Below are 10,502 nucleotides of genomic sequence, written 5' to 3' on the forward strand. Positions count from 1 at the left end.
AGCTGTGAAATCTCCATCAATCTAAATCATTCTATGATGCTACAATACTATTCATTTTTATACCCACTCAGAATTTATAAAATACTGTTGCTATATCAGTGGTACCACATGGGTTATAGATGGTGAATTCTGCAAGTTTAGTTCTAAATTTTGAAAAAAAAATGACAGTATTTTCCAACATGATGTTCTTAAAACAAGTCTGCAATTTTTTCCTTTTCTTATAGCAGAATGTTTCTAATGCTGAATAAAATTAAAAAGTACCAAGAGAAGTTTTTAAAACAAACAAATAAACAGTTCTGGATTTGGAGGGCTTTTTTCCTTTCTAAATTTGGGTTGAGTAACACTGTGGGAGGTATTGGATTAATGTCAAGAGTCAGCAGAAAAAGATGGAACAGAATGAGGGAAAAGAGAATATACTTCATACTTTTGGCAAAAGTAATTCCCTTGGTCTCTCTCATAAACTACAATGTTGGAGAACTATTCTTTTAAAACAAAGTGGGAACTGATTTGCACTAGGAACACATAAACCAGAAAGATCGTTGACTTTTATGTGCTCATTCAACGATGTAGAAGTACTTCTTTTATCATGGTGGGTCATGATAAAAGAAGTCATGATGAAAGAATGTGACAAGAACTGGGTTCTTTCTTACATCTGGGAGAGATCTAAACTAGCTGAACTAGCTTCAGTAAATTTATTCTGGATTTGTGATGGCATAATTAAGAACAGAAGTTGATCCATGATGTAACTAATTAGTCAATGAAACTACATTTCTATTTTTTGTCTAGAAGTGAGAAAAACTTTTCTGAGTGTCAAAAAGTATGTAGCAGCTAGCATCAAACCATCTGAACAGCTGGACATGTGGCTTAGCCTCAAAGATCTTTCCCAGGTTTCACAGGAGAAATATTACTTCTCCTTTGCAATTAATCTGCAAGCTATATGGCACTGCATAACTGGAGCATCAGAGATCAGTTCAGACTTACTCAGCAGTCAAATAATTTTTTGAAGGGAGAAGTATACATATGTAGTCATATATGAAATCATCACAAGGCAATTATTTCAAAAATACAGTACAATTTTATGGAGAATATGACACCAGAAGCCTGAGGTTTGATTTTCATGGCAACTCTGTGACACTGTTAAAGGTCCAGGGATGTGGGTCATTGCTAAATGAAACAACATACTGTGGCTTTTCTGAAAACATAATTAAAAATGGTGAATAATTCATACAAAAAAATCGATTTCTAGAGTGAACATCTTGTCCATATTTCATCTCATTCCCTGAAGAAGCAAGAGTCTTTCTTCTATTAAGTCTCTCTGCATCTTCTTCAGAGCTGTTGCTCAAATATCTTATGGAGAAAGTTCAAAAAGTGATGTGTTTGTTTGTTTTTACCTGCTTGAAAATAAGAAAGTGTTATTTTAGAATAAAATTCTGGGGCTACTGTTGCATGCTTTCTGTTAAAGAAAGGAACAGCTTTAATAGTTCTCAAGATAGAAAGGCCAGAAGAGATGATATTTCCTAGTATTTGCTAACCTTTCTAATCTGACCACCTCTTTCCTGCAGAGACACCAAAGAACCTTGTGACCAGTATGGAGTAATAAGATAGCTCACACAGGGTCCTGAAAGAGAAGGAACTGCAGAAGATGAAAGACAAGATCTCAAAGTTGAAAAGCCTTATCCCTGCATTACAAATAATTTTCTGAATTTCTTAAGCAGCATTGATGATGGGCATGAGGACAAAAAGGAGGGATGTTTGATGCATTTCTAGCTTAGCTTTTTTGAGTGGAAGGCAGCCAGGGAGACCACTGAGTGATAAAACTATCACGATTAATTCTGATACCATCACCATTTAACCATTATCTCACCTCAGGGAAGAACAGATCTCTGGCTTCTTTCCAGGAGGACCTCCACTCTCGAGATATGAATAAATTTCAACTGACAAGAAGCCTGGTCCAGACCATAGAGCTGCAGCCAAGTTCCTTGTTCACCAAGTGCCAAACTCAGGACTTGGCCAGGATATTTAACATTGGAATGAAAACCTGCAGAGCAAAGTGTTTTACAAAGTTAAACAGATTCACACAGCTGAAGTCCAGCCACTGCTTTATGGTCCGGTGTTCATGACAGGAAGTAAGACTACAGACTGAAGCCAAACTTGAAATGGCAGCCAGAAGGTAATGGAGCTGGGAAAATTATGCCGAATTCAAGACTAAGAGAAGAAAAATATTGAATCTCTAAAACTATTTTGTTACATTAAAGGTGTTAAATAGCATGAAGAAGGAAAGAAAAATAACTTGTAGGAAGTGTTCCAGATGAATTTCCCTCAGGAAGCATATCAAGAAAATGTATAAATCCATTAAGAAATAGAAACTGATTAATGAAGCTATTTTTTAAGAGGATGAGGAACATAGAGGTGAAACAAGAAACTTGTAAAGGTCAAGTGGAATTATTCTGAAAAATATATCAAATCAGATATGCAGAAATACAACCCTTTGTTTTGGTTTCTCTGACTCTTTATATAGCCCAAAACAAAATTAATATTTCAATTCAGTTCTCTATAAAAATGGCAACACTGAAGGAATTAAAGGCTATAACACAGTATAAAATGATAAATTACTCTAATGGAGCTGGAAGTAAAATTTTGAAATTACAATAGATGCAAGCTGGTTGATTTATTCTTCTCTATGCCAAAACAGTGAAAGAACAGGTAAATGATGCTGTAGTAACCTGTATTACATAACACAACCCTACTGAGTCCAGAAAATATTCTGTCATGAAAAAACAGCAAATATGCTCTCACTTTCAAAGGGAAGAAACAGTGATCCAGGCAAGTACAGTCCTATTATCCTGATTTGAATGGTCCTTTCTGGCTTGAATGGACCCAAGAACAAATTTTGAAGGAAGAAGTAAAGCACTAAGTATTACTTACTAAGACTATAGTGAAGCATATGAAAGACATAAAATTATTAATTTTACATATAAATAAGGTGAAGTAGTTTGGTTTCACAAAATATTTAAGCAAATTACAATAGTTATTAATTAATAGTTTTTATATATGAAACAGAAAAAGAGAGGGAAAAAAAGTGATCTGAAGATCTGAGTTCCTGATACTACAGAGCAGGATCAATGAACAAATTGTGAAAATCTCAATAGTGTCACCACAAACTGAAAGATTCTAGGAAATTTCCAAGTTTTGCTAAAAAAATGAAATAAAAAATTAATCCTTCCTAAAATAAAGTACAGATAAACTACCTGAGGAACATTAATGATTCCCTTGGGATTAGGAGAGTTTAAACATATGATGCATTAGAATGAACTTGGCCAATTAATTCTTGTCACCAAAAGATACCTATTCCACACAGAGCCTGCATTACCAGTTCCACCTTGAACGGTGGAGCCAAATAAATGATGTTCCACATGAGGCTTTGCATAATCTGGACTGAGATGTTGGTCAGTGGGAGTGGTCAGTGGGCATGATTTTGTTTTTCAGGGGGATCTTTAAGAATCACCCAACAAATGACTACTGGCTTCCTATTTACTCTGAAATCACCATTAATACAGGCGACACTCAGCAAGGTTTAAAAAAAAAAAAAAAAGTCATTAATCAGGTCCAAACACAAAGCTTAAGGAATAGGTGGTCAGAAGTAAAAGGAAACCCTTCATATATATTTTACTTGAAATAAAGCAAAGGGTTTTAGTCACTCTAAAGCAGGGGTGTCAAACTCATTTTCACTGGGGGCCACATCAGCCTCACGGTTGCCTTCAATGGGCCAAATGCAATTTTAGGACTGCATAAATGTAGGAGTAATTACAAGTTACCAAGGGGACCCATGAACCTGAGTAACTTCTCCCACCACTCATATCTCTGAGCAGGCCATGACATCTTTTGGGTGCAGCAAACAGGGTCCCTTTGTGTTGGAAGATCCAGTAGGAGTAACCAAGAGGTGGGGAGAGTTGGGGAGGGGTCTCTCAGACGTATAAGCCAGCAGAGATCCAGATAAAGCACCAGCCCTCCACCTCATAGAAAGAGGTGGGTAGAGTTGGAAGGTGATCTCTCAGCATTTTTGCCAGGAGAGGTTCAAACAGTGGCAAACCAGGGTAACCCCGGAAATGCCTGTGCTTGAGGAACAGGGTCTTAAACCCTTGTATCTAGCTAAAGAAATTAGCTGGGAAGTATCTTATCCCCAGAATGGGCAAGCAACAATGAGGCCCCTCATTAAAACCAAATCTACTGATAATGGCCAAGCAGGGGCAGCTTTGCAAATTATAACCCAAACAATACCATAATCTGCAGCCAACTTACCAAAGTTTCAGGAGACATACAGTATGTTAGCCCAAGAAATGGAAACAGAATATGTTTTAACGGATGGAAATGAAATTTTGCTCTCAAAAGAGGAAGCACAAGAGTATTTGGAACCTGGTGTGTTTCTGACTGCTAATGATCAAAGAGACCTCTGGTTATTAACTCAGGGAGCTGCCTTTTGGGCAGGCGAGCTGGACCCTTTAGGAAGGGGAGATGCAGTGTGCATTGAAACCACCACTATAAACCTAACTGAAAATTTACAAAAGTCTACCTGCCTTCAGTTAATTCATGACATGAGCCTGGTTCCCCAAGAGTCAGATGTTGGTAAATGCAGATCCTGTCAGGATGACTCCACTGATATGGGGCTTCCTGATCCACCGAAACTGTGTTCAGCACGGCTGGGCTGTGGGGACCGTTTGGGGAATGTGCTGGCTCCACAGGGTGCAGGGCATGGTCCCTGGAGGGGTTGAGCTGTGGCCTGGGGGGAGGTAGTTCAGGAGCTTAATTATGCAGGAGACTAGGTCTGATGGAAGGAGTCACAAAAACAAAAGCTGCTGTAGCAAGAATGGAACAGCAGGTAAATCAACCTCCCCTCTCTCAGAGACAAAGAAAAAACTATTGTGGGCTGAGGGAATTGAGAGGAGAATTCACCAAGATTTAATGAATGGAATGTCTACTCTGGCCTTGGAAAAGCTTGTCAGGACATGGAAGACACTCCATAAAAATGAACTGCCCACCTGGGGGGTGTACTTGTCCTTGAGATGCTGCTGCTCCTAAGGCCGGGTAACAGACCTGCCGCCCCCAGTCAGTGAGCCGGTGGAGGGGCAAGTGCTTTCGTTTGAAGAGGCTCGGGGACACTGCCAAAGGGGATTTCCTAGTCACCTTCCTCTTTGATTCCTTTAGAAAAACCCAATCAATCCACCACTTGACTACCAGGACAGTTAGAGACTCAGTCAAAAATGAAGGAGTTCAATGGGTTTTCCACACTCCCTGCTATCCCCAATGGTTGTCTCTAACTTACCCGTTTCTGTCCCCAAGCCTGCTCTATTCTTTCAGTGAAAAAGTAAAGCAAAGACCCCACAACCCCACTCCACAATACCAGAAAACCTGTCCACGTGGAACTATCCACCACTGGCACTGTACCCTTTGTTTTAAAAGGCACAAACGAACATTTGTACTGACACCCATGGGAAAGAGCACCAGATCAGCACCCGGTGATTTATCCCTTTCTATTTTTAAAAGAAACAAAAAAGGTGGAAAGTAAAAGTTGGCTTTTAGTAATATTGCTATTTTAGTATGTTTGGGGATTTTTTTTTTAATATTATCTTTATTTTATCTAACAAGGGAAAAAAGGTGTGGAATAAATGCATATTCATATGTTGTATATGGCTAATGCTGTTTTTGCTGGTGTGTAACCAGAATATATCTAACTTAACCCAGGAATTGATACAAGGCTTCATAGATATATTGGAACTAAATTTGCAATGATTGGTTTGAATCTTACAACAGTATTGGAAAATGAGCTAAAAACAAACAAAGAAACCAAAAAGCTTTATCAGGGAAACACAATGTGGAAAATAATTGAATCTCCCTTTTTCTTGAACAGAAATACCCAAAAAATTTGCATCAACTCCTGAGCAATACTCCATGGGGGGAGTTGCGGAATCAAACATTTTGTTGGTACTATAATGTTACCTCTATTCGTATTCCTTGTGTTATAGTAGCAAACTGGAGAACTTTCCCAGGCAATGCAGTGGAAGGACTGGTTTAACAGCTGTCAACTTGGACCTTGGTTCAACCCTCTCCTAGAATCATTAGAACTCACAGATTGGTGAAAATGGCTTTTAGATATTGCTATTATGTTAATTTGTGGTTTCTTGTTTTTTGTGATTGACATTGCTATTGTGAAACGTGTGATTTCGCAGCTTTTATCTCTACTACTCTAGATGTAGACTACATAGACAATGTTTGAAACCCTTCTCCCTCTTCCCTTTTCTTCTTATCTTTTCTATCCTCTATTTGTCATGTCAAAATCTCCACCCTGGGGGAATGCACAATGTTTCAGCCATGAGGTGGTGTCAGAGACTGAAAAGGATAATGGCTCAAACGTTGCAGCAAAACCACTTCATCCAGCTGCAGTAGATGGGACATTTCAAGGAGCAAGAGATAAGACATTCAGAATAAGGGGAATCACGATTTATATATCAACTACAAGCTACCAAGCCACAGACAAAGGCTGACTGGCTGATACAGGAGGTGGAGGACCTGTTGAAGAGCATGTAGCCCCATCTTCTGATAGACCCAGCATGGCATTAAGGGAAAAGACTGCCGAGCCCCTTCAAGGTGGTCCAAGACCCTTTGAATCTTTTCCATCTTTTGCAATCACCCCCCAGAGATGCCTGCACAGAAGGCCAAAGATTACTAAACAGGCAATCCAGAGGACTGTAAGCAGCCATCTGTGCAAGCACTGGAGTGGTGCCCACCCACCATCCTGAAGACTATTCTGCCCACCAGTCTCACTGCAGGAGCTGAACAAGACACCAGAGCACGCCATGCATCACTGGATCTGAGACTACGAACCCCATCATACACAAAGCAGAGCCATAAGGATGGTGAAATCTTTTTCTCTCTCTCTTTTCTTCCTATACTTATATTCTTTTGCTTTCCTTTTTATAAGCAATACAGAAACATAAGATTCACAGCCCCACATGTGCCGCAAACTTTTTATCATTACCAATTTAATCTAAAATAACATAAATCCTTCTGCCATCAAATCATTTGCCAATTAGGCCAAGCTGCAAAATAAAAGCCTTTGTTTTCAGACCTTAAGTATTGTATATGTTGTTTTCCAGCCAAGGGGACCCAGAACCTGAGTCACCTCTCCCCAAACTCATACCTGTGGGCGGGATGTTACACAGTCCTCTCAGGCAGGCTTTCGTAATTACAGCAAATCAAAAGGCCATTTGGACATTTTTTCATTCCTAACAGTTAACTGCCCCCATCTCCTCTGGAAATGCTAACAGCAGGTAGCTGTCACCACTCATGTGTGTGTTAATCAATGTCTGCTGGCAGCTGTTCTTGAGTACAGCTAAATCATGGCCAAACCATTAACTGAAACTGAGAAATCATTTCCTGGTCAACATGGCAGCACATTCAAATTCCTAAAAAGTTCCTAATGCTTTTTCAGCACTGTGAACCTTCTACTTCACACTGCTAGCCTACTTAATCTGTTAATCTGGTGACACAGCTAACACTCTTGCAAGTAGCTTATTATTCACCAGACTCAAAACAATGACCCATTTGTTAATAAAAGAAAGACTGGGGCAAAGATGTTTGGGTCACTGCACTTTAATATAGTCTTTTGAGGGATACTATGTAGGAAGGAGAGAAAAATCTTGAGCTTTTTGAAAGAGAAGTCACCAAATAAGATTATTCACTTCTGAAACTGGAGATGTTACCATTAATCAATACGTTGCAACCATAGCATCTACATTAGCCAGAAGCACATTCTTCAGACCATATATAACATCACAGAGGGAAATGGAATAGATTACCTTAAAAGGAAAAACTCATGGAGGACAAACTCTTGGGGAAACAGACTTGAGAATGAGGTACAAGACACTGGCAACAACAAAAGACTGAAAGTTTATGAGATTATTTGAAATATCGTTCACAGAGAATAATTTGAAATACTATCGTAACCAAAGAGGTAGTTTCAGTCCAAGTTCTGACCAGTACAAGGATGATTTCTAGGATGATTTTAACCTTTGGTTAAAATAGGAAGAGGAAGCAACAGGGAGATGGAGCAACAATCCACTAGAGCAAACATGGGAGTAACAAGGGGAATTTCACCTGAGAGGAATAAGAGGTATTTGCTTATATTCCAGAATCATAGAATAGTTGGGGTTGGAGAGGACCTTCAAACATCATCTGATCCAAACCCCCCTGCAGTGAACAGGGACATCTTCAACTAGATGAGGTTGCTCACAGCCTCATCCAGCCTGGCCTTGAATGTTTCTGGGGATGGGGCACCTACCACCTCTCTGGGAAACCTGTTGCAGTGTTTTACCACCCTCATTGTATTTCCAAAAAGCAACAAAAGGCACTCCTAGAACTCCATATGAAGGAAGAGAAAGCAAATGACACACCGATCCTTTTGGCTGGAATGGAGATAAATCAATGAATAGGTTCAGGGAAGAGACAATCACCCCTGCCAGCCTTCATGTCATCTATTTGCCTCCTTTGTCAAACAGTTGCTCTTTCACTCACTTTAGTGGCAAGTAACCTTTTTTTCAAAGAGTATGGTAGCATGGTTGATAAGCAGCTGACAGACTTCTTCTGTGAAATAGAATAAAAGCAAAGCTTTCACATACAGGGACACAACCACCACCAAATCCTCTGCCACTCCCCAAGGATGAAAAAAAAGCGTATATTTGTGTTTCTTTGCATAATGAGTTAGTTGCCAAGGATCCTTTCAGCTATCACAAAAAGCAAGTGTCTAGGTGCTCCCTAGTCATCATTCACAAAAATGCCAGATGCTTACAAATTCTCAAGTAAAACTGCACAAACAGCTGTGCTGAGGAATGTCAATGACATCACAGATACGTCATTAAATGCAATTATTGGTAGATGATAGCAATTTAAACAATTCCTTCCCTCCCATTTTTTGAAGTTGTTCTGGACAGTTCACATATATTCTTGTTTAAAACAATTTAAAATATGTGAGAGAAAAAGTATGTGATCCTGGTAGGTTTCCCTGTTGTTTTATCTTTATCTTAAGTATTTACAGCTACTGAGAAACTGTTTTAAGTTTCAAGAATTTGATCGTGATAGATGCTCAGCTCATGCAAGATGATGTGTAACCTTTCCAAGCAACTTGTAGTAAAATATACAACCTTCATCTCTGCATTAGAAAACCAAGAGATTTCATAATTTGTAATTCCTTTCAAGTACTTCTCAAAGGATTGGAGGGAGAAAGACCTTGGGTAAGAACATGGGGGGGCAGAAATTAAATAGTAAAACCATGAAAATAGAAAAAAAAAGTAAAATAGAAAATAATTTTTCCAAAAGGGATTTTGTGGGTTTTGGAACTGCTAATAATCTGTGTGGAAAAAGAACGTTTTTCATGCATGTTTAATCCCATGCCAAGGCAGCTGCTGGTGCAGTAGCTATCTGCAACAAATTAGAAGGCAGTTAAAGTGAGATTTTCCACAATCAAGAACAAAGAAGGACCGGTTAGCATGAGGACAGCTTGTTCTTGTTGCTAATGTGTTTAAAAACTTGCTGCATATAATTTGAAACAGCTTTTGTGTGTGGATGCCGGCTCTGGTTTCTGAGGTCTAGTGCTAAATCAAAACCAAACGGAGAGAGCTGAGTAAGAAAATGACAAATTATACACTGACATCTCCTGCTCTGGCTAAAGAGATGTTATGTATGTGCATGAGGGGTGTGTTTTCTTTTTCTTTTTCTTTTTTCTTTTTTTTTTTTCATCTTTGGTATTGATTTAAAAGTTAATTTCCCTCAATCTTAAAATATTTAATGGATGACAGCTGGCTGAAATCTAGAGCTGGCAGCCACCTATCTTCTGAAGGAAAACTTGCAATAACTATGGTGGCAGACATAGCACACTTAAAAATATTTAAAGTTGTATTAGCTTTACTATTGAAGAAATAGATGTTAAGAAGATTCAGTGCCTTTATAATGGCTAAGCTGGATTCAGGTGCTTTATTTAATGTAACTTCTTATTTCACCAGGTGAAATACATTGGCTGATCTCCTTGGAACCCAAACAGTTTCTCAGGTATGAAACTAAAACTGCTATTTGAAAATCCAATTGTATTTTGAAAATTATACCTAGAGAAAAGACTATAAATAATCATATTTTTATTTTTTTTTAATTAAATATTTCATAGGCACCACATGGCATGTGATGTACACTCTTAGAGCAAAGACAAAGCTAGACTGCTTAAAGTCAATATATCACTGATTTCAGCTAGACCTGGAGTTCACTGAAGTCCTGAATTGCAATTGAAATAATAGCTTGGTAATGTGAAGACAAGTTAAAAAAAAAAAAAAAAAGGCATTTAAATAATTGCAATACTGTTTTGGAATCTAGAATACGTTGAAGCTAAAGCACACAAAATATAAATTGAAAATGAGAATCAGACTTGTGAATTTAGAGGATACAAAGAACTACTAAATGCA

This window comes from Patagioenas fasciata, chromosome Z (genome assembly GCF_037038585.1).
Source record: "Patagioenas fasciata isolate bPatFas1 chromosome Z, bPatFas1.hap1, whole genome shotgun sequence".
Taxonomy (NCBI): Eukaryota; Metazoa; Chordata; class Aves; order Columbiformes; family Columbidae; genus Patagioenas; species Patagioenas fasciata.